Raw genomic sequence first — 25,927 nt, 5'->3', positions numbered from 1 at the left:
GTATGATGCCCACTGCTGGGCATAGGCCTCCCCCAAGGATCTCCATGATATTTTACTTAATTATAAAAGTTAAACTGAAAGATAAATACGATAAACAAGGTTTTATGGACAAATATAACACTTGATAAAGGAAAGGACAAAAAGAAAATCTGAAAATGATTTTTAGTCATAGAACATAGAGATGACAATGTCCAGACATACAGTCATAAAAGTGGACAAAGCAAGAGGAAGAAAATGTCTAGCCTACATAATAATGTCTCAGTCACAAAAATTTGGTAGGTCTATTGGTACCTAACTATTAAAAAGTTGTATAAAAAAATACTCTCCACCAACCCGCATTGGAGCAGCGTGGTGGAGTATGCTCCATATCCCCTCCGGTTGATTGAGGGGAGGCCTGTGCCCAGCAGTGGGACGTATATAGGCTGTTTATGTATGTATGTATAAAAAATTATACAACTTTTTCACCAATTTTTACATAAAATGTCCGTCAAATAAACTGGCACGATTTGACAGATAATTCTTGGAACCGAATAGATTTTAAAAATGGAATAAGATGTAGATTAATATAGCACGTTTCTTAGATGTGACGGGAAATATCGGTTTTTAAATGTACGACATAAACGGGTCGTAAAGTACAATAAATTAAAAATTTGCGAAGCTATTCTACTACATTGAAAACGACATATTCGGACCAGAGTGATCAAAGAGTGTAAGATTAAGGGGATCAGAGTTCTATTCGAAACTATAAAATACTGAGATAGAAGATATTCTTGAAGCAAAGACTACGACGTTTATTGCATCGATTAACAATTATATCTTTCTTTAGGTAATACTTAACATAAACTGCCTATATACGGCCCACTGCTGGGCACAGGCCTCCTCTCAATCAACCGGAGGGGGTATGGAGCATACTCCACCACGCTGCTCCACTGCGGGTAGGTAATACTTAAACAGTGTTAAAGTGAACGGCATGCATATAACAAAACTTTGTACTATCGCCAATTAAAACTGAAGTCTAAGATCATAGGGTGTGAAATCTTAAGACAATGAAAGCATGCAATGACCAGATAATAAAAAGGTAAACGTACATTTATATATACTACGACATTGGTGGGAAAACACGTGGCAGTGGGAAAAATGTACAATGTAATTATTGTAAGCACGCTACAATTGTCACAATGACAAATGTTTACGACATTATACAGTTTGTTTCACTATAATATCTTACTTCCTATTCAATCATGGACAAATATAGATTTTGCAACAACTGCAATCGTATGTGATGTGCAAGAGATATTGTATCTAGCAAGTATTTTATGAGTAATCTGAAGGACTGCAATACGACGTAGATTTATTTAATATTATGAAACCCTTTATTAATTGGACACAGGCCAATTATATTGAGAATACATTAGTTAAATTACGAAACACTCTCCATGGTCTAGTGGTAAGAGCACTAAGAGGACTCAAAATTTGTAATCCGGTAAGAGTCTCGAAAGGACATTGTCAACTGTGTTTGTCCATTTTGTGAGACTGACCTAAGTTTAGAAAGGACATTGCAGGTCCAATCACCTGGTTGTCCAAAAAAGTAAGATTATTTCATACTTTGGAAGGCACGCTAAGCCGTTGGTCTCGACTACTAGCCGTTATAAAACCACCTCAAACGACCTGCAATCTTAGTGGTGTAGTACGCTTCAAATCCCCTCCGGACTTTTAAAGGCTGTTTATATTATATTTCCATATAAAAACAAACTGGGAAACACCTACTGTACTGGCAGAAAATAATAACGCGACAGCAAGCGATCAGCTGATAGATACAAATTAATTGCCAATTGTTTTAGAAAGGTCACTCAGTATAAAGTTGTTGGTGTGTGCAGTCATTGATGTATACTATGTTGCTATAGTAATGTGCAGTGAATTATAAGAAGAGTAAAAAAAGATAGGAGTGGACTTGAACTTGGTTGCCTAGTGAATTGACCTATTATTATGTTATAATTATTATCAGACGGTTATAAACAACTGGTACGTCATGAAAGATATATTAAAAATGTAAATAGGGTTATTCGTGGAAAGTAATACCACGATAATAGAATATGAATAAATACTTACGTCTAAAAATTTTACAGCAAATACCGGTTGTGACTTTAATATATCTCATTACAACAAAAAATCTCGTCCATTTTGGACCATGTCTTGTTATGATTTTAAATACATTCACGTTATTACAAGTTGTAGTACCAACATAAATTGATTTATTGAACACGGATATCATAATAACAATGTACAATGTAATTGTAGTAGACATAGATTATGTTATGATTTATTCAAGTGTCTTAAATACAGTGAAATCAAAATACTTATTTGAGTGATTGACTGCTTATAAATAACGTCAGCTATTTGCAATCGACCAACTCATAGATAGAAGCTAATGATTGACAAATAGTTTAATAAAGAGCACTTCAAAGATTATCTATAGTTTTCAAACAAAACATAAGAGTCTAGTATAATCGAAAGTTCTAGAATACTTTAAACGCTCGAAACGTTAGGCAATAAATGCTTGACATCAGATACATATTTGTCTCTTTCAAATGTGAGGTTGGTAAGTAGGACAGGGAATAATGTCCCACCTTTCAGTGGTTCTGATAACGTCAAACTTTATTTTCGAGTTAGTTCCACAGACAGTCTGGCGAAGGATATCGTGTGAGGTCTCGTATATCACTCGTAAAAATACCGTCTAATGAAATCAAAAAGTAATAAATTTATGTCGGCGTAAATTATAACGTCTGCATCAATTGCTTGTGATTTCGTTAGTGTAGTTTTTACTATGTCTGTTAAAGTCACGTTAGTAGATGGCGATTTCTACCCTGAAGTAAGTATTTCTTGGAAATAAAATTGGGTTGTATGACGTGGTGAGGACGAACAAGACGAATGTCTAGATAGATACATGGTATTTGATGATAGTAAGACGGAAGTAAACTCATATCAATCTAACCGGGTAAAAAATAAAATAATATTGCGATGTTCATCTTTGAGTAGAATTTTGTGAAATGCTTTATAATTTATGTAATATTAAAAGTGTCATGGGCGTTTAGACACGTTATTCAGATGCAAATAGAATTTATAAACTCTTAGCTCTATTTAAAACTAGAAGGTGAAATTCCTACGAAGATTTAATTGTCCTTTGCGTTTATTCACTCGTAACTAGAACCCAAATTTTTTGCCAGAACAGATTGGCGCAACTTATACCCGTCAACTCCAGCACCGTGACCAGAGCCACAAGTCACCTTGAATTACCATGAACCACACTTGATTTTCTGCAAATCCTAAAACACACATGATGAACTAGAATATGGAGACCATCTAGTCCATAATCTATAAAAGCTTCCAGAACCTATATATCGTACTCAATGTGTGCTCAACCCAATTCTCCTTATTATTTTGTAGAACAAATACCTCTTATAATTTAACACGTAATAGAATTTGTTGTCTTGTTCTACTTTTGTTGTTCTTTTCTGCTAACAAGATAACAAAATTAAATGATCGTTTCAAAAAGTTTATTCATGTAATCTTTTAAAAATAAACAGGTCACAAATTGTTCAAATTAGGTCTTTACAGAGATCAAAGAACTTTAACGTGTTTAACATGAGAATGTCGTTCTTTGTATAATTTTCAGAATTTTGTTTTACATTAGACATTAAGGTTTTAGGTAGACGATTCACTAATTGGCTAAACCTTGGAGAATGTAATTATGATACACGTAATGTACCTATTATTTATAATTACGTCTGTGACATTCGTCGATGAAGGATTAGGCAGCGTTCTTGTAACAGTTTTTAAAATGGTTGTAAAAACCGATGCGAGAGCGAAATGGACTAGGGTAATATAATAAAAAGAAGAAATAATAAGTACCAACATATTTACAGACTTATACTAAAGTTAAATAAATTACAGCAAAACGTAGACAGTTCTTAAGATCTTCATGCTGTTTACACCTACTCGGTATAATAAATATAAAAATAACGTCAACTGAATAGTGTTTTCAGTCTCATGAATAAATTATATGTAAAATAATAAATTATATTTAAGTTAATGCTGTTCAAAATTGATGAAAATATTTGTTACGTCTTTATATTATAATCTGTTTAGTTACTGGAAATAAAGAAAAGGAATGCATTATTACCAGACATATCATAAAATCCAACTGAAGTTATCATGTCTTTAACATCATTTTGGACTATCAGAATGGACGTAGCAAAGGGAAATAATCAAAATATTCCAGATACGCAATACGTACTATTTTTTCCATAGCATTGCTGGCTTACTCATTACGTTCATGATAAATAAATTATACCTGTCTGATATGCGCAACAAACGGTATTTTCCAACTACATAGAGCAGGGAGGAAAATTTCAATCTACCGGGAACCCATGAGTGGATGTGGTTATATTTATGAGTCTCCATTTAACTCTTCAGACTGCGCGTCGGCATTTGGTTTATTTACAACCAAATGTTTACAATCACTGACACTTTTGATTTACGTATTCTTGATACTACAGAGTCAGTTTTTGGTTAAGTCTTAATTTCTGCAAGAAACATTTGTACGTAAGCTGTATATTTTAAAAATATATAGTGTGCCGATATTGTTGTGATAGACAAAACCCGTCGAGATATTTACAGCACTCTATCTGTCTTTCTTCTTATAAGTAGACACAATGAATCGAATGTTTACAATGGACAATAACATATGTGTATATAACGCTAATATTGGATTTTGTTTTCTGGTGCTATACTAACAATTTGACTATCGGTGAATTCAAAAAGGCAAGTTTATCGAAAAGGAAACTGGAATATGTATTTCAATTTCCTTTTCGATGAATTACTTTACATTATATTACGACTGTATTTCGGTAAATATCGATGAAATACCTATAATTAAACCGTCCCGCCCAGTGTCACTCACACAAGATACGAAAAACTACTAAATAAAATGAAATTTGAAAATCACGGATAACATGAACATAATGCAAAATAAGAAGCATTTCAATGAATTTATGATAACGTAGTAAATTCAAATTGCAAATCGAGAATCGAATGAACTCGATTACTCACATCGATTCTCGGTACCGATAATGAGTTTGTTAACCCAACTCTCTGTTCATTGGCAGTATTACTTCGTGTTCCCAATTTTGAATATTGAACGCAGTAAAGTTAATTTACATTCGTACTAAATGAATAAACAAGTTAAAATATGCAGTGCAAAAGGATGTTAAAGTTGTGTATAAAGCTCGAGGGTGATAAAACGAAGAACTGACTGTGCAGACATACATACTAAGTTACACCGGAATCCAAGAAAAACCGTGGCCACGGTTCGATAGAAGATAACCTGCAACCATTCTTGATATTTGCGTCCTAAGATAAGAAGTGACAAAAAGTAAAGTGACAATTTGGTAACCTATCGTACCTTACAATTATTTGTGATATCTTAGTCATTTTCTGTACGCGACAACCGAAAGTATTACAGCAGCAACAGTAATAAAATCATATAGAAAAAATCGTAAACAAACATTGAATATGAAACGCCGAAAAACATATGTTAAACGTCAAAATTGACAATTATAGAATGACAGATGACAGATAAACGGGCACCATTCACAGGACAAAAATAAGGAACACCGCCACCATTACGAATCTGTTTGGAAATATCTATGAATAATTCAGTAGCGTCATCTGTTATCGAGAAGCCAAAGATTGCTGTCATCTGTCAAATATATGTCTGCTCTGCTCATTTATATCTCCCTCTCGCTCACTCCTTAATTCTGCTACTCGACAATAGAGGGCAGGAGCAGTCAGGGTTGGCAACTAGAAAATTCTACGGACGACGACGAGTATATCGATGATTCTAGAGAGACCTAGAAATTACGAGTACATATTACCGGCGCATATATAAGGGCGAGCGGCCCCGCCGGCGACACAGTTCAGTTCAGTTCTCTTCCGAAGAAGAAACAGATCAAAGCAGAATCGAAGCAGTACGAATAGTGAGTGAGTTCCAGTGCAGTATTACAGTGAAATAGTGTGTGATATAGTTCAGTGCCCGGTTTCAAAGTGAGTTTCTGTCCGTTTATTTTCCGTCGCGTTCGTAAGTACCTACCGTGTTATTATTGTGCAGTATATAGTGGTGATTTTTCCGTAAAGTAAATTCCGTAAATTCTACAGTGTCAGTGAACCGTGAAATATTGCATAGTGAAGTTTGTGATTTAACAGTGAGATATTCCGTAAAAAAGGCTCGCGTAATCATATCAGTGGATTGAAGAATCTGCTATCCGCGTAGTGTTGTGACACTATCGGACTTTCGAGTGAGTGAGTGAGCGAGTCAATCTAATTATTTTTGTGTGAACTTTTGCGAACAGTTTTTATTACGGCGAGTGTGTTTAATAGTGGCGAACTGTGCATTTTGATAATTAGCGAACTTGTTGAACTTTATAATAATATTGTAAGAAGTAAATAAACCGTGAGTTGTAACCGGTGGTATTTCTTCTACGGCGAACCACCCTACAGTTTGTGTAAAGGACGCTTAGGTGCATCTTAAGATAAACCCGTGTCCCGCACATAGTGGTCCTTCGAGCCGGATCGTCGTAAGGAAGAATCTGGAAGATGCCGGTTACCAGATCGCAATCAGAAGTCACTCGCCGACAGGTACCTGATGTTAATGTACCGACTGAACCCACGGAAGTGAAAGTAGAAGAAATGCAGGTACCTACTGAAAGCTTACTACAGCTACCGTCAGCCGAGCCCGCCGTCAAGTCTAACAGCGTCCGAAAACCGCCGTCATCGAGAAAATCTGGCAAATCACAAAGACTTGCACAAGCCTGGGAAGAAGTGGCTCGCGCTAAATATGAGATGGCCATTGCACGCCTCCGCGCAATTGAAGCCGAAGAATCGGAAAATGAAGAGCTCGATTCGCAGATGGAAGAAATAGAAACCCATCAAAGGGTAGAACAGTGGCTGGAACTTCAAGGGGACACCGAGAAACAGAAACCCGCCGTATTACAACCGACAGTCATAGGCGTCGAGAAAAATAAAATGAACATGGAGGCACCGACAGACGTACTACCGACTCTCCGTTCAGCCGCATTGGGCATCGCGACCTCTTCCGCACCGGTGATGGCACCGACAAAACTCCGAGAATCCGCCGCGCCCCATGATGTCCCCAACAGCCAACGTGCCGAATACATCGAGAAAAAGGTCAATGAACCGTCAGCCGCATATTCGCCGCCCGAAGAGAAGATACCGAAGACAGAAGAAAATAATATAAACATAAGTGAACTCGCTGCAGCCATTGCACTGGCCGCACGTTCCGGGCACCCAGCAACAGTACCGAAGTACATCGGAGAGCTACCGTTTTTCAATGGTGCGCATCAAGAGTGGCTCGCCTACAGTGCCGCATATACCGAAACAGCGGGTTACTTCACCGACATAGAAAATACTGCGCGCCTCCGACGATCGCTGAAGGGGAAAGCTCGTGAAGCAGTGAATTGCTTATTGATAGCGAACGCGAAACCCGAAGAGATTTTGAAGACACTAGAAACCAGATTTGGCCGACCAGATTCGATTGCGCTCTCCGAATTGGATCGCCTACGAAACCTTCAGCGAACTACCGATGCTCCGAAAGATATATGCCAGTTCGCCAGCAAAGTCCAGAACAGCGTGGCAACTCTTCAGGTGCTGAAACGCATCCACTACCTGTACAACCCCGAAATAGTTAAGTCACTAGTGGAGAAACTGACTCCAGTGCTCCGGTACAGGTGGTTCGACTTCGTTACCGAACAGTCCGATGAAGAACCAGATTTGGTCAAGTTTAACAGGTTCATAAATCGTGAAGCCGAACGCTGCGGTAAGTTTGCACCGCCAGAAGTAATCGAAGATAGAGAAGCATTTGGAGGCCACAGACATCAGCCACACCGTACCTTCGTGACAAACAGCACACAGCACAGAGAAATGAGGAGAGAACACCGACAGCCAAGTTGCCTAATTTGTAAGAAAGATAATCACAAGACTCCAGACTGCTACAGTTTCAAACAAGGAAACAGCGACACACGATGGAGCTTGGCTAAAGAACACCGTTTATGCTTCCGTTGCCTCCAACTTAGTACAGTAGCACATACGTGCAGAACACTCCGATGTGGAGTAGATAACTGTCCTCGTACACATCATCCGTTACTTCACTACAATAAGAAGACTACAGAAGAGACCGCCGATGAAGACAAAAAGTCGAAACAGGAAATAGTTACTTCTACAGCATCGCCGATATCGAACACCTTACTGAAGATCCTGCCAGTCCGAGTGTCCGGCTTTAAAGGTTATATAGACACCTTCGCGCTTCTAGACGACGGGTCAACAGTAACATTGATCGATGCTGAAATAGCTAAGAAGATTGGAGCCGAAGGACCCGTAGATTCACTGCGACTAGAGGCCATAGCCGGAACAAGAGTAATGAACACCGCATCGAGACGCGTCACCATCGGGCTACAAGGGCAAGAACAGGAGTACGAGGTCAAGGCTCGTACCATACAGCGACTTCATCTGGCGCCACAGACAGTAAGTGAAGAAGACATACAGCTTTGCGAACACCTTCGAGGTATCCGAGATAAGTTAAAGTACGGGGCAGCAAAACCGACAGTTTTGATCGGCCAAGATAATTGGCAACTCCTTATCGCCGATGAAGTTCGTAGAGGAGACACCGACCAGCCTGCTGCATCCAGAACTCCGCTGGGTTGGGTCTTGCATGGTGTAAAGAATAGAAGACCGACACATCGAGTCAACAGTTACCGATCCGTAGAAAAACAGAATAATGAAGTTAGAAGACAGACACCGACAGTTATGCCGAAAATGCCACGCACAGAAATGAAAGAACGTGTATACCGAAAGAAAACCGTCAACAAACTGAAAGAAACAGTATCGTGGAGGAAAAAGAATAATCCGTCGCTAACAAATGACTTCGAACAGGCCAAGAAGCGCATCAAACAGTACAGAAAGAAAAATGGAAATAAAGATACAGCTTTGAAGAACAGTTATAGGAAAGAAATGAGAAACCGGGTTGAAACAGTAGCCTCCAAGAAGGCAGAAATGAAAATGAGGAAAGAAGAATACCGCGACATGTCACGCATGCCGAGGCGTGAAAACCGGCGGGAGGGTACATCGTATACCGCACCGATTCCGAGAAAATACCCTCACCGCAATATAGTACGTTTGAAGATTCATCGAGATTCAGCAGCTTCTACACCGGCGGGAGCCCTATGGTCAAGGGACAGCATTGAACATTCGAATTACAGTAGATCGGTCGTTACGTCGAAATACCGAAATGATTTTAGAAACAGATGGCAAAGTGCGTGCTGCAAATATACAGACTACAGGTGGCATACAGAAAAGACGGACAGAGATAGCGATACGCCCTACAGCAACCAACGAAGAAGTATCGGTTGTCGCTTCACCGGAGTTTATGCGGCGCCGCGTCCGCCGCCGCACGGCGGGAGTATGTACGCGACAACCGAAAGTATTACAGCAGCAACAGTAATAAAATCATATAGAAAAAATCGTAAACAAACATTGAATATGAAACGCCGAAAAACATATGTTAAACGTCAAAATTGACAATTATAGAATGACAGATGACAGATAAACGGGCACCATTCACAGGACAAAAATAAGGAACACCGCCACCATTACGAATCTGTTTGGAAATATCTATGAATAATTCAGTAGCGTCATCTGTTATCGAGAAGCCAAAGATTGCTGTCATCTGTCAAATATATGTCTGCTCTGCTCATTTATATCTCCCTCTCGCTCACTCCTTAATTCTGCTACTCGACAATAGAGGGCAGGAGCAGTCAGGGTTGGCAACTAGAAAATTCTACGGACGACGACGAGTATATCGATGATTCTAGAGAGACCTAGAAATTACGAGTACATATTACCGGCGCATATATAAGGGCGAGCGGCCCCGCCGGCGACACAGTTCAGTTCAGTTCTCTTCCGAAGAAGAAACAGATCAAAGCAGAATCGAAGCAGTACGAATAGTGAGTGAGTTCCAGTGCAGTATTACAGTGAAATAGTGTGTGATATAGTTCAGTGCCCGGTTTCAAAGTGAGTTTCTGTCCGTTTATTTTCCGTCGCGTTCGTAAGTACCTACCGTGTTATTATTGTGCAGTATATAGTGGTGATTTTTCCGTAAAGTAAATTCCGTAAATTCTACAGTGTCAGTGAACCGTGAAATATTGCATAGTGAAGTTTGTGATTTAACAGTGAGATATTCCGTAAAAAAGGCTCGCGTAATCATATCAGTGGATTGAAGAATCTGCTATCCGCGTAGTGTTGTGACACTATCGGACTTTCGAGTGAGTGAGTGAGCGAGTCAATCTAATTATTTTTGTGTGAACTTTTGCGAACAGTTTTTATTACGGCGAGTGTGTTTAATAGTGGCGAACTGTGCATTTTGATAATTAGCGAACTTGTTGAACTTTATAATAATATTGTAAGAAGTAAATAAACCGTGAGTTGTAACCGGTGGTATTTCTTCTACGGCGAACCACCCTACAGTTTGTGTAAAGGACGCTTAGGTGCATCTTAAGATAAACCCGTGTCCCGCACATTTTCCAAGGAATGATGATCAGCATGGCACATTAGAAGTATTTTATAGCACAGATGTGGAACTACATTATAATTATGCGGGATAACTTCAAACCCCGGTTCTAGTGAACTAACAGTACTGCGTTTGAACACCTAAGGCGCCTCAAAGAAGTTCAATGGCACAATAAAACGGTTCTTTTGCAATATTTAGGCCGTCAAGTTTCTTTTTGTGCGGAAACAGACAGTTTCAATTACCTGACAGTTTTATTATATCCGACACCATTTTCAAAGAACCGTTTTTACTAGATTCATAAAGAGCAGGAAATGCACAGGAAACACTTTTGCTTTTCATATCTGTACAAATATATAGTAAAAGTTGGAATACTGAGGTGAAGAATTTGATAATTAATAACGTACCAATTTCTGAAATAAATAAAAATTTGGGGGAGTAGCCTTTTTTGCAAATAATGTACGCGAAATCTAAAATCAGGTTAAATATTATAAGATGACATTATGTACTTGGCCGGACAAATGGGGAGCGATAAACTGAGTACGTATGTCTCATTTCTGACGAGATTTCAAATGCTTTTCGACGCATATGAATGAAATAATAATTGTAATTACAGGACCTACACACTAAGTATTATCATTTTATAGATTGCTTGTCTTTGTATCTCAATGCTAGGTAACTACATACATACTTACACATATATAAACTCATTTCTATTTCCCACTATGGTAAGCGGGGGAAGCCTCTTACTAAAATATTCATATAACCGTTATCGTATAAGTACTTATTATTATTATTATTATTATTAGCCTATATGATCCCACTGCTGAGCAAAGGCCTCCCCCATATTCTTCCAAGTATCCCGGTTCTGTGCGAGCTCCATCCAGTCTTTTCGATAACCGTCGAGATCATCGCGCCATCGTTTCCGGGGTCTACCACGTCTACGGTGTCCGTCCTGTATAAGTACTTATTTCTGTATTATTGCTTGCACATTACGTTCCATCATGATCTAAAACTGAATCAGTACCATCGATTTAGTAACCTATACATTACTTCTTAGAGTATTATATTATTGCATAAACCTTTTAACTATAGCATCCTAACGAACAGTTGCATGCTGCGGATCTAAATGTGAACCGGTAGTTACCTGCGTCAGCGCAGTATCGGGGTTACCACTTTCGTTTTATTTCCATCTGTAACGTTTTCGTCTGAAGTTTTTTTTGTTTCATTTTGTGAACTGTCTTTAGTATCCTGGATGGTTTGTTTGTGTATTTATTTGTCCGGCCTAGTAGTGAATGTCACTGGAGGCAAGTTTGCATCTATCTCCAGTTGCTACATATTTGTTAATGAAGGACCTGTTTTATAATGTCATGTATCAATTTCAGAAAGCAATTCATGAAAAGGGTTCGTCATCTCTCTAGGAATCTAGCAAGCAATTTCCTGTCTGTTCTACCAAACCAACCCGCGTAGGGAAAACCAGCCCAATACCGGTTAGGTCACATTCAGCCGAAACGTATTTCTCGGGTATGTGTGTTTCCTCACGGTGTTTACCTTCACGCGGTGATTTTGAAAATTGGATATTTATGGAAAGGGTTGATTTTCAAAAACTCCTTCTTAGTGTCTATCCTTCTATTTGCTAACGTTTTAGTTAGGGTTATATGTTTATTTTATTTTTTATTCCGCCTTTTTCAACGCCGCTGTTCGTTTCTTCTTCAAAACTTATATGAAGCACTCAGGTATCGGCAGAAAATCCCTACGTCACATCATGCAGTGCCCTTTATCATGTCCATTCGCCCATTCACACGTTATGCCCCATAAATTATCAATGCTTCGGTAATTATTAGTAGGGTAATAATAATAACTCACTTGGATGGCTACTGGCTAGTCGATTGCAACATCACCCAAGGCCCAAATGTCAGTGATGACGTCAAAGGGGCGTTCGCGTTCTATATTTAAGTAACCAATGTCCGAGGGTAGCTTTCACAATCGGTGAACCATAATGTTTCGTTTGCGTTGTCAAGGAGAGTTCCTATTTTAAATATTTAAATAATAATGTTCGGAACATATTCTTCTGAGTTAATGATTTTCCAAACGTCATTCATGAAATTAGAATTATCTTTTAGCTTCCCTGGAAATAGTATAAATTAATATATTTTTTACAAAATTCCCTTACCCACTAAAAACGTGAATTGTTGAATACACGTTATATTACAACGAAACTAAACTATAAATTATTAATTTAAATAAATTATCATTGTGATATAATTTACATAACTCAATTCCTTTAAGTTTGGAATTAGTTAAGTATGTATAAATTCCCAAATGCGCAACTACTTTTAAATAAATTACTCATTCCTGCTTGACAACGTTTAGCTATTCAATAGGTAAGTATGTAAAACTATAAGTAGTAGGTAGTAGACATGTATAGTAGTAATGGTAGCAAGACAAGAATAGGTACCGAAATGTCATTGTCTTTAACCTCTGTTAAAGAATCAATGTCTCGATAACTTTCAATGGTAGTGCGTAGTAACAATGGGCGATTGGTAAAGATTGTTATACGAGTCAGAATATATTTGACTACCTACACGTTTAAGCATGTAGAATTGTAGATATATTGGGCAATCTGTACAAAACAGATCAGCTTCCAAAAAGTATACCTGATTTCAACACGTGCATTATTATTTAGGTACCCATTCAGTATATTCAATTATACTTATAAAAAAATGTCATAAAAACATAATACACATTCTGCTGCCTGTCTTTCTTGTGTCATTTCTAACATGACAATTGTTAGGGCCAAAGGGTGATCTCTTTTTACCATAATGTTTTATTTATTTATTTATTTGTACACAATAAAACAGACACAAGAAACATACAAAGAAAACAGATAGTACAGGCAAGCTTATCTCTAAACAAAGAGATTTCTTCCAGCTGACCTACGTGACAAGAGAGACTTTCAACTTATAAATGTTCATCAATCCATCTCAGAACTTTGTATGAACAGTGGCTGCAAGTTGTAATTATTTACATGTGGTTTTGTCTACCCCATTAGGGATAACAGGCTTGAGTTTATGTATGTATGTATTAAAATATAACATTGTATAGCCTCAACGGATTATCTAAAGGAAACAACGGCAACGGGAAATGTAAAAAGCGTGTTCTATTTTAAGTAACTAGAAACTACAGAAAACTACATTTAAACAATAAATAAATCTTCACCAGTACCGATTCGAGAGGGGAAAGCTAAAACCGCGTTTCAACATTTCAACATAAACTTACTCCGGTCAAAACTAAACAAAACAAAACTTATGTATTTTAAGAACGTTGCTACGAGCATAAAATGGATCCTAAGCGCTGAAAAAAGAAACAATCGAAAATAGCCACGTCTATTGCCAAACTCCGCTAGGGCTCTGACGTCATAACTAACCCAGAAAGTGCACCGGCAGCCCTTAATCTTACAACACTATAAAATAAATGAACTACTGAAAACGCCTCTAAAATAAACACATAAATAAAATCTGTATTTCTGTTTCAAAATCTTACTATAAACAAAAATATAAACGCACCATATAATTATCATAAGTCAAATCACGCTGGTGCATCTAGATGCGTTCTAAAAAAATATCAACCGACTATAAAAAATAATCTTACTAGGGCTTTGACATAATCGTTGACCTGAAAACAGCCCTATTATTGTATTCAAAAACAAATATAAATTTAAAAATAAAAAATCTATGCTTTCTATTTCAAAATTCGAATCTCGCCTGAAGATGTATTAGTTGCATGGGATGCGTTCTAAAAAAAAAACTGAAATAAACTGCTGGCAGCGTTTGTAGGGCGACAATGACGTCATAGTTAACCTAGAAAGTGCAAGAGCCCTTCGTCCGCTAACCGCACGTGCTCGCTTCAACAAACAAACTTACAGACAGATTGATTTCCTTCACTGATTTGTTTGGCTCGAGTTTGTAGAGTTCAGCTTATGTAGAGTTAGTCTACGCCAGGTGCTGAAATGATTTACTGTCTTGAAACGAGAAGTTAATTATGATTTACGAAGTTTGTGTTGTGACTTGTAGAGGTGAAGGAGACGTGAAAGACGACTGAATTTATACCGAGTTATGTACGTGCATGCATACTATAATTCTAGCAGTTAGGTACTGGCAGTTCCTAATGGCAGTACGCAGTTCCGTACTGCATTGTACAGTCATGAGCAATATAATGTACCCACTTTAGGACTCTGTAGCACTAACATATTTGACATTTAGTGAGACTTACAGTTCAATTTATCAAAAAAGTTAATGTGACATGGTACCAAAGTGTATACATATTAATGCTCGTGACCGTACGTAATACAAAAAAAAAAGAAAGTAGAAAACGGAAAACCGTAATTCTATTAAGTGTAAGTATATAATATGCGGAGTTCAAAATAGGTACGAGATTAATCTACTGTCACATTTGATATTGATTTATGTTTTAACATAAAATATGTGTTGTACAGTTGGGTAGGGTGACCAACCTTTGGTGGATAATATAATATCCGGATGCTAAGTATTTTCGGGAATTTGAAAGGACTGAATAGAAAAAGCATTCTCTTTGACGAGTGTAAACATTCTGGAAGGACCAACCTAAGTATGATGTGTCAATTTTAGTGGTTACAATTAAGTGAGTAACTTTGTTTTGTTGACGTTTTTGCGCTTAACTTTGACTTTGCTGACGTCTTTTAAAGTCTTTTCCTTCACGTGTCATGACTTTGCGAATGTTACTCATTCATTTTTGTTTTTCATTCTGTTTATTTATTTACCTTTGTATTTACACCGTTACACTAACATAACACACAATAAACAATAAGTACCATTATATTATCGAAATTGTAGTTATGCTAATAAGTGTATGTTGCATGTACACAATATACGAGTAAGTATAATAACATATTATACATCAACGATACATAACATGAAACATAACAATGTGCGAAAAATAAACAAAACTACAGTAATTTAAATCCAACGTCAGATATTTTATAACTCGTTTTTATAACTCGCTACATACCTATACCTAATACCTACATAGTTACCAAGCGAACAGAAGTTCCCTAACTACATAATTAACTAATTAATAAACCGGGCATCAATTTAGGAGACCACCATGATATTATTTTATATTATATATAGCTTTAATTATCTATAATTTAAACAAGAATTTAAACTCATAAAATTGAATACAATGGTTTAGACCTCGAATCGGGAACCGTAACGCTACGAACCAATCTAGACTAAGCTTAAATCTTCGCAACTGTATTAATGCGAGGTAAAGTACGGTAGTTACACCTATACGTATGTGGTTTAACACATTTTAACGATGCTTCCGAGTAGTAAAACCTGTGCAGACGTATAATTAAACGAAACTAAATCTTTCTTTGAAGAGTATTTAAAGCAGAGTAAGACCAGCAGACGATTAAATCTGTCTTCAAAAGTTCACCATGTTTTGGCTACTCGCCACACGTTGTATCGTAAATGTGGATCTGTTATTGTTTTTCCACCGGGTAACGAGCAAACCAACGAGTTTATCCCGAAATACCATGGGGGTAAAGTGCAATTTTGATTCTAAGAGTAATTATGCAGAAAGTAAGGATTGGCCGCATTTCAGGAGTCACGTTTTTGAGTCGATTAATCAAAGAGCGTAGACAAAGTATACTTTAAAGATACAGGGTGTTAGTGACATCGTAACGAAAAAAAAAATGGAACGCCTATTTTATTGTACTAAAAACGATGGTGGGTGTTTTTCTTGTCGCAAATGTTTAATTAAGATTTTCAATTTTTACTGTGCCGCAATGTAAGTCGAACAACGCGCCACACAGACGCTAAACTTACGCGCGGCTACGTTACGCGTGTGAGATACGATGTTGATATCTAGGTAGGAGTTTTCATTCTCTTGTATTTAGATGCTTAGTAGTGGTTCAACGTTTAAAAATGTTGTTTGTTGAAGTAGAACACCTACTGCCACGATTTTTCACGCACGGTACCTACCTACCAGTTATTAAAACGTTCCTAACTTATTAACAATAAAAACCCTACTCTTGCCTTACCTTAATTGTTATTCCTTCGGATGAAGTACCTAGGTAGGTACCCTAGAACATGTCACGTCACGTAGGTATGCAACATCGCGTTTCCTCCGCGGTAGGTAGGTATCACACGCACTCACAAACACAACACCTTGCTCTTTAATAAACATCAACGATCTTCCATACTTTTGCGCAGTAAATGGTCTATGATCTATCATCATAGTCGACACTACTCATTTACAGAATGAAACAAACACTCACAAACACGAAAAAAATATCCTCGAAAAACATCACGCGATTCGGGTCAAGCTTAGTATTCGACTGAGCGGAAGCGCGCGGCGGCGTTAGCGCAAAGCATCAAAGGCGCCGACTAAGGGCGCCGACGACGCACCGGCCGCGGCCGCGTCGAGCCGACGACTAGAGAGAGAGAGAGAAGTATGTTTATGGTGCAAGTGACAGAGAAAGAAATAGTATCTGTTCGTATGCCTACTTTATTGGCGAGCGTTGCCCTTGACCCGTGCGCCGGCTATTCACCTGCGCATAGCTGAAGTTGTAGATACGTTATTATTATTATTGATGACATTGATAAAATTTAATAATTAGTAATTTTTATTTGTTTATTTTAAATGTGCGTTCTATGCAGCTTAAAACACAATATGGGACTGAAAAAAATCTATTATTTTTATGAATTTGGCGACAGGAAACTTCACTTGATACCTATCAACTCAAAGAAATACCTAGTATCTGTTCGTAATGCCTACTTTATTGGCGCGCGTTGCCCTTGATCCGTGAGGCTATTCACGTCCGAGTATCCATCAAGACAGATCAAACAAGCCCTAACTCGGAGGTCTTGCGTCCCAGGATCCTTTAATTATGTCTTAGAACCTTCTTGGCCTATGTGGTCCAGTGGTTGAGCGATGGGATGCGGAGGGTCCGGGTTCGTATTCCGGTGGGGACATATCACAAAAATCTGTTTATAAGGCCTTTGGTTGGGACGTTACAGGCTGATCACCTGATTGTCCGAAAGTAAAATGATCCGTGCTTCGGAAGGTACGTTAAGTCGTTGCTCCCGTCTACTAGGTACTTATGTAAGCACGTAGCCGTTACATGAATATTGTACACAGAACAGGATAGGTTTAATTAGTTCTTTACTGATGATTTAACAATGAGATTTAAAACTACGAATAACTTAGTACTTAGTACCTCGGTACGGTACCAACATGTAACAAGAAAAATAAGATCACTCCACTCGGACAATTTTTTTCTTTGAACATGCCGACATTGCCTACGCGGCGGAGTTGCCGAACTATCGATAGGTAGATTATCAATTGTTGAACTTGAAAATTGTCTAAACTATCGAAAGTAGTGATAGTACATTTAGATCGATACTAGCGATAGTACCGATAGGTCTTGCTTTGTAACAATAATGGGTATTGATCTAAAAGATTTCTTTATTTTCGATTTTTGTGTAGCGAGGTTTTGCGTAGGTACTTACATACTAAGTTGGTGGATGGTTGACATAGTAGGTAACTAATTACCTAATCTGTGGTGGTTGTGTTAGTTGGTTGTTAGTTATTCTAATGACAACAAAGAATACAATTATTTACTGTTTCAACTGTTTTAGGTAGATAATGGCCCTGATTCCTATGAGTAAATGAATGAATAACCCGGTCGAATCAAAAAGGTATCTGGCTGGTAACTTAATTCTGTCGGTTATTTTAGATTTCTGCTTAAAATTGACGTGTATTCCATAAATTTTATGCCTGTTGATTATCCGTCCATTTAAGAATAAGAATAAAATAAATTTATAATTTACGATAGACAGAGAAAGAAATAGGATCGGTTCGTAGTGCCTACTTTGTAGGCCGCGCCGCCGCGGCGCCGCCGCGCCGCCGCCGCGCCGCCGGCGTGCGGCGCGGGGCGCGCGGAGCGGGGCGTGCGGAGCGGGGCGCGCGGCGCGGTGCGTGTGGCCGTTGACCCGTTCGAGCAGCTGTTGTCTCCATTACATCGAAAATTTTCGATAATTTGTCATTATTGTTTTTTTTATTGAAATTTGGGTTCTATGCAGCTAAAAGCACAATATGGAATTGAAAATAATTAAAAACAAAACTCAAAATTTCATGAATTTTGCGACGGAAAATTCCACTAGATATTAACTCAGAATCATGGTCTGAATCATCCCTTTCAGTATTCGTTACGATGTCACTAACACCCGGTATATTATAAAAATTTTTATTTAAAATAGAAAATTGACAATACAAAAATAACAGGCTTCATCAAAGAACAAACTTTATCAGCAAGAAGCTTCGTCATAATTTAAAATATTTAAAAAGTAACAAAGTGGAAAAGGATTTACACTGTATTACCAAGAACATATAGCCCAAAGTTAAAAAGACAATTTCAGTTGCTACCGAGCAATGTCACAAATGATATTATTTATCACGAATAACATTAACTCAGTCCAGGTGTTAACAATAAAAGGTATAATGACACTTTTGTTAAAACCACCTTGTTCTTGTTTATTTGCTCAAATAAAAATAGTCAATATAAAAATGTTGTTATCAAATGAGAACAAACTAAAAACAAACTCAGTATTTTCCACGGAAAATTCTCAATGTGGAGTTCAAATACTAATATTCGAAACTCTTCTACGACGCTCAATGAAATAAACAAAAATAATACAATCAACCCGTAATAAGATTAAAAAGGTTTACAACTTGAGAAATAAACCGGTCAAAAAGTGCGACTAATAAGATCGCTTTATTAAAGAGAAGAGGTAACAAAAAAACAAAGTCAAAGATAAAATACAAAGGCACAAGCAATTAATATTTTACTTTACTGACTAGCCTAGCAAAGAAATACAAACATAGAGTTATGTTCTTATGCATAATATTTACTACATTTACCACTTTATACTCGTATAGGTCAATATCAACACGTCTAATTTCAACCTTCACAAAACGGTGTGTTTTCGTAAATCCAAACTTAGCTTCAGAGAACCACTGACTGAGGATGTCTGTGTAGTGTCTGGACTGGTGCAATGATCCACAACGACCAGTTTTTGGAACTAAAATGACTCACTTCAATATAACAGTTCCGTACTATATTGGTTTTATTGCCTTTAATATATGGTATCCATAAACATTATGTTTATATTGTTTCCATGAATATGTTCATAGCGCGATGATTCTTATTGCAAACTGTTCATCTAGATTTGAATCCATCCAGTATTTTTTGCAGAGTAGGGTACTCAAACTAAATTTTTATATTCGCATACAATTTAAGATTCGATGTGCATCATAGATTGATTTCGAATTATATTTTGTGCACAACTGTTCATTTTCTACCGTATAGCTAATCCGTCGAATCCAAGAATCTGCACAATCCACTAATCTGTCGAATTCAGAATCTGCCGAATCCCGAATCTGTCCAGCCCTGGGTAAGGGGAATTAAATAGGTACACTTGGATTTTTCTCTCTTTCGGGGATACAGGTGTGATGGTGTGTTATGTTGTGTTGTTTTTTTTTTCGCTTGAATAGCTGTTTTAATGTGTAGCGATCTGTAACATAGATGATTATGATGTACGTTTTTAAAAAAAAGAATGTTAGGGTCGCATAGCAAAATCTTTGTATTAAAACGTTCCATTCTGTAGTAAAGCTACCGAAGCGAATGAGTTATAAGATATAACTTATCATATAACTGATAAAAGATCAAAATTTTACAACCATACTAAAATCATACCTTAACTCAAAATCTGAAGTCTGAAATTGTTATCACTAAAACAACTTCCTAGTAGTATTATTCCATTAGTATGCAAAACATCCCCAAATGCAAATATTTCGGTATCATTGTGATAATATAAAGAATTCTGCATAATAAAACCATAAACAAACAAACAGTATAGGTATTTTTGATAATCATTGTTTCTCAGACTTCCAAAACACAAACAGGACATTCATATGTGTTTTTCGGCGCAACGAATTGCGTTTTAAGTTTAATTCGTTCATTTTGAAAAACAACATGATATTAGATAATTATCTCGTCAAAATATTTTCTTCAGGTTTGTTAAAAACATATTATTATTGTTACTATAAATATTTCAACCTCCAAGTATGTTACATACTCCCTCCGGTTCATTAAAAAAAATCTGGTTACAAGCTGATTATGTTTTACATGTGTAGAAACATTTCATAATTTGCTCAAAAATGTATAACTTTATAAAATGTCCAAAAGGTGAGTATATGCTATAGTAACCTTTTCAGTTTCAAGCTTGTCAGGTGTCGTGTGAAAACGATGTTTGACGACCTTTGAAAAATGTATTGTACCTATGTCAAGCTTGAAGGTTTCTGGTGACGTCACGAGTGACCTGGGTCTACCCTCGTAATAAAAATAGCAAAGTAACCCCCAGACTGTCATGCCCCGTCAATCATTCGAGTCAGGCGATCCAGTATTTACAACTGTATTACTAACTTTATTTACTAGATGTAGCGGATATTCTGAGAGGTCGGCCTTCGTGTCATTTTGTATAAGTTAGCTTCTGTTAATGCCTGCTTGACCGTCTTTCTTTTGTTCTTTTTTTTTGACATACCAAGGTAAGGTACCAAGGTAAAATATTGCACCTATAGGTACTATTTAAAGTCTCCACTTTCCTCCGCAAACTTCGTAATATCATCATCAACAACAATTTAAGAGCCACGCTCTTATCGGTGTAGCATTTTCCATTCCATTCCATTCCAACTGATTCCTTTTCGTAATATACTCACCCAAAAAATATTAACATAATGAAGTGATATTTTCCAACTTGCTTTTAAAACTGTTAATAACGATATATAACTGATTATAGGTACATTACATAACCTAGATACGTCCTACTAATGGATACAGGCTTTGAAATAATAATATGTAAACCGGATGTAACATAGAACATTAGAACTGTCACGAACCATCTAAAACTGTCCTCAAATTATTACTTGCAGAAACTTGATCTCTCAAAAGGAGTGGTAACATTCTAGCACGGGTTATATAATTATTTTTCTACGCTCGTTCACTACGTGTCTAAAATCAAGGTTACACAATATGACCCATGATCACTATGCAAATGATTTTTAGCTCGGTATTTAAGTGCTATAACAAAAATCAACTGTTTTATCCTATTTGGTTAAAATCTCCATCAATATTCAATAACCAAATAGTTTTCTAACTTGTACTAATATCGCTAGCCGCATAACTGATATTTCTACTTTATTATATTGCCAATATTCGTATGCCTAAAACTAAGAAAACATAAGCATTAAAAATGACGAACGAAAGTCATAGTTTATATTATTATGATATAAAAATTACGAATCAATGTTGAACTTTAGGAGAAGAGTTTTCAAGAAATTAATTAATAAGAAGACAAACGGCGTGTGTTATAAAGAAGTTAAATTCTAATGGCAAATGCAACGACAGCAAAAAACTGGTCTTTAGTTAAAGAAATACTTACATAAAAAGAGACAGTGTAGCAATTCTGATTTTACAAAATAATCTGATATGAGAAGACCCTATACTTCTACTTTACGATGACAAATGCTCTTCATTTGGCGCATAAGTGACGTTTATTAACATTCAAATGCACCCGTTAAGAAGCAATATAATGATAATGAAAAACACGAGTAAGTACACATTTCTGATACGTTTTACTACGGGCTACTATACTATTAAGTATGTAAGCTCATTGACAGGTGTCAAGGCCCGAAGCCCAAGGTCAAGAACATGACGCGTTTCCACGTCACAACACATGTTGAGGCGTCTACAAATATGTCTGATCACCTACTCCAATGAATTCTTAATATATGACGCACGTGCTCATGTCGTGGTTTGGTAAAACAAGTACTCAGTTTATGGTTGAAGAGCAATTTTAATAATAAATAAGTTCTATTGACGCAAGTTAAGACGACAAAGGATATACGAGAAGCAGTTGGTAACGGAAGAATATTCTCGGTGGTTCTTTGTTTCTTAATGACAATTCGATTTTGTTTTTTGCATAACAGCATACATAGCTACTCCAAACTGTTTCTCTTCTATGTGGTTGCTGTTGAGGTTACCAAGATGTTCTAAAGTCTCCTAATAATTAATTTTATTTTAATTACTTAAGTCACGCACTATAATTATCAGTAGTCTGATTCCATGTTTCAGCCGAACAAAGAATCGCTAATTTAATTTCCATCCACATATTCGCTTTGAAATTGATCATCACAGAATATGATATTACGCTATTGTTCGTTGTATAACATTCCCAGATGACGATATAAATTGCGCATCAAAATTTTCCGATTCTCCCATTGTAGTAAGTAGACTTTATTTCTTTATGCTAAGACTAGTTTTTCAATGCCAAGTGTTGGTGACGAAAATTTGTCGTTATTTGCGTCCCGCCGGTGACATTGCTTGCGCCCACGCACAGACGAATCGAAACGTCACAACATTAAAACCGTTTTCAAATGGTGGGTTATTTCGAACTGCTGCAACGTCTGGCACTTAATTTGTTGTTTCCTGAAAATTGGCACTGCGTGCAACTTTTTTAATTTGTCAGAGACATTCCCTAGCGCCATGTTTAGTTTGGCTTTTTTGAACGTTTCCGAGACGTAATCGACACATATAACAGCTCTTGTTTTATAACGTCTGCATCTCAACATTGGCTTCTGCTCAAAAACTGAAATACTTTGATTTTTTTGATTTCTTTGTCACATACACTGACTAGGATACCTTGATTGCATCACCAATACAATGTATGCAGTTGTATAAAGGTTACCTCAACTGGTTGCGCAATCAGTTTGTTACCGGCAACCGAATCCCGAATAATTCCTCCTAGTGAGACATGACCCAAATAGAAAGCTTGGTACACAACTCAGTTCATCTTACGATATATTTACAACTGACTTGATTGGAATGTACTTGTTATAATGTATTGCAGTTACTATTATAACGAACTAGGTGGAGATCAAGGTAACCTACCTATTACTTAGTTTGTTTGATAATACCGTCCTCTAGCCTCCTTGAGACAAGTGTTTAGAATCATGTTGTTTGTTTACAAGTGGTCTGAGATCTGATTTACTTTACAGAATTATCTTGTTATTCTATTCCTGGGAATAACCTAACTACGCACGACAAACACAATTTCTGAGCCAAATCAGAAATGTTTTCAATTACAATGGACTTAATACGCAAATGTGGCACAATTTAATATCAGTCGTAGATGGTATCTTTTCAGAAACAATACTTTTAATGTCATGTTTTGATAAGTATAAAGAAATCTTGACACTGTTATCGGACACAATAAAAAATGCTTTTCAAGAAATATTGTTCTTATCAAAGATAATATTGACGATTGAATCACAAGGTTTCTGACTTGATTTGTGGTATTTCACAATATTATGTGTCATGATATTACCGTTTCCAAAATCAATTGCATAATACACTAAGTCGCCACGTGACGTGACAGAATAAATTATTTCTAATTTTCTTATTGTTAGTTTTAAAATAATGATTTTAATTAAGTAGAATTTTTCAAATAATTACAGCTAAACATATCCAATTACTTTTTTATGACGATATAACACTAATGAATTTTTTGCCCCACACATAGAGACGTAGTTGAATCATCTCAAGACCAAATGGTGCGTTTTTGTAGCAGATAACAGACGGAAGTGGACAAGGTAACGAGTAGTTTATACACGAAGCACACGTTACCTCGAATCTGTGTAACGTCTAGGTGTGACGGTTAAACACACTTTTTTCACACAATCGTGTCGATTTTGACGAATAAACCTATTTTGACCTTAGTTTCTTAACTTGCTAGCCACACAGCTAAAGCGTCAACTTCATTTCTTCACTGTTCCCTCCTTTCAGTGAACTGGTATCAAACAATTACAGGACATCGACGTTGAGATTTGAGTTAAACTGCTCTAAAATTATTGCTATCCTTCACTGAAAGAGAGCAAGTTCTAAAACTGTCGAACTAATATTAAATTAAGTTTTGTCAGCATCCGTAGCATTAGGTACTTATAAACAATCATAATTATCTGCAGTAAGCAGCGTTACACCGCTCATCAACTCACGATCAAAATCCTAACTGTAGTAAGCAGCACAGTTATGTAACAATATGCAATAATTAGCAGTTTGGAATATTCTAAGTTTCATCCAGACCATGCATAGTCCGTACTAAGATGTAGCTTCGTTGTAAAGATCGCAAAAACTAATAGTCCCGCCCCCAACTAAAAATAAAACTCGATTCATCGCGGTTTCTCTTCCTGATCAGATGATGTCCGACCTTGGGGAACCGACGCCGATGCGATGTTTGAAGTTTAAGATGAGTATTGACTGGGAGCATACATATATGACTCCACGCTCGTAATGCCTCTAATTCTACAGGGATGCGAGGGTACTACGGGGCGGAAGGCAAGAGGGAGAGACAAAGTGGTTTTTGTGATATGTCCCCACCGGGAATCGAACCCGGGACCTCCGGATCGTGAGCCCAACGCTAAACCACTGGACCACAGATGCCATCAATAGCTGACTGAACGTGTTTTTTGTTTCTTTGTTTGCTCTCACTCCAACGCAGAAGCAAACCGGCTGGCAATTGCGCATACGAGTGACGACACACGATGTTTTGTGGGTCCGTTGCGACGTCTAAACGGTGACGCTTTGTTGTTCTGCGTAGTCACAGCGACATGCCACACGATGCATTGCGACGTCATTGCACATAGTACGTTGAAATAGCGTTGTGACGCCGCAACGACACTTGTGGATTCTTTTTCTTATAGCTGGAATTTGAGTTCTTCTCTGAATACATCGAGACAACTATTACATGGTGCATATAGGTTTAATGTTACTGCAACGTCAATTCAGCGGTAAGTAAGGGTTGAATTGTTCAGTACCTCGAGATTCTTGTCGTAAGACATTGTCTAAAGTGAAAGATCTGCTTTTAACTCGTAATGTGAAGTGCGTACACACCTTTACAAGCAATGATTAATACAATGAAATAATGAAAAGACACGCTGTTTTATACAAGCGTAGAGACATCAAAGAGAATCGTTTTCTCGTTAATGTCGGGATGTTAAATCTTTCAATAAGGTTCTTTGTATTGGATTGTTAGCGTCTTTTGTACTTGCGTCAATGTCGCTTCTTTGTTGTGTAAAAATGGGATGCCTTTGCATCTGGTGGATTTACTTGTGTCCAATGTAGTATCGAATTCTGAT

The 25,927-nt window shown here is 37.2% G+C and overlaps 2 protein-coding genes across 5 annotated transcripts in view; one reads left to right on the top strand and one right to left on the bottom strand.

The window, feature by feature from the left end:
* LOC126369717 (uncharacterized) overlaps positions 1–25,927 on the bottom strand; it is a 259,915-nt gene that overhangs the window by 71,745 nt on the left and 162,243 nt on the right. The gene's annotated exons all lie outside the window — the stretch shown is intronic.
* Positions 1,870–25,927, top strand: part of LOC126369646 (probable GH family 25 lysozyme 3) — a 222,776-nt gene continuing 198,718 nt past the window's right edge. The window contains exons 1-2 of the mRNA XM_050014188.1: positions 1,870–2,022; positions 24,364–24,385. The gene's annotated coding sequence lies outside the window, so the exon portion shown is untranslated. The remainder of the gene's footprint in view (positions 2,023–24,363; positions 24,386–25,927) is intronic.

The sequence above is a fragment of the Pectinophora gossypiella genome, chromosome 9, assembly GCF_024362695.1.
Source record: "Pectinophora gossypiella chromosome 9, ilPecGoss1.1, whole genome shotgun sequence".
Classification (NCBI taxonomy): Eukaryota; Metazoa; Arthropoda; class Insecta; order Lepidoptera; family Gelechiidae; genus Pectinophora; species Pectinophora gossypiella.
This window is presented reverse-complemented; position numbering and strand designations above follow the sequence as displayed.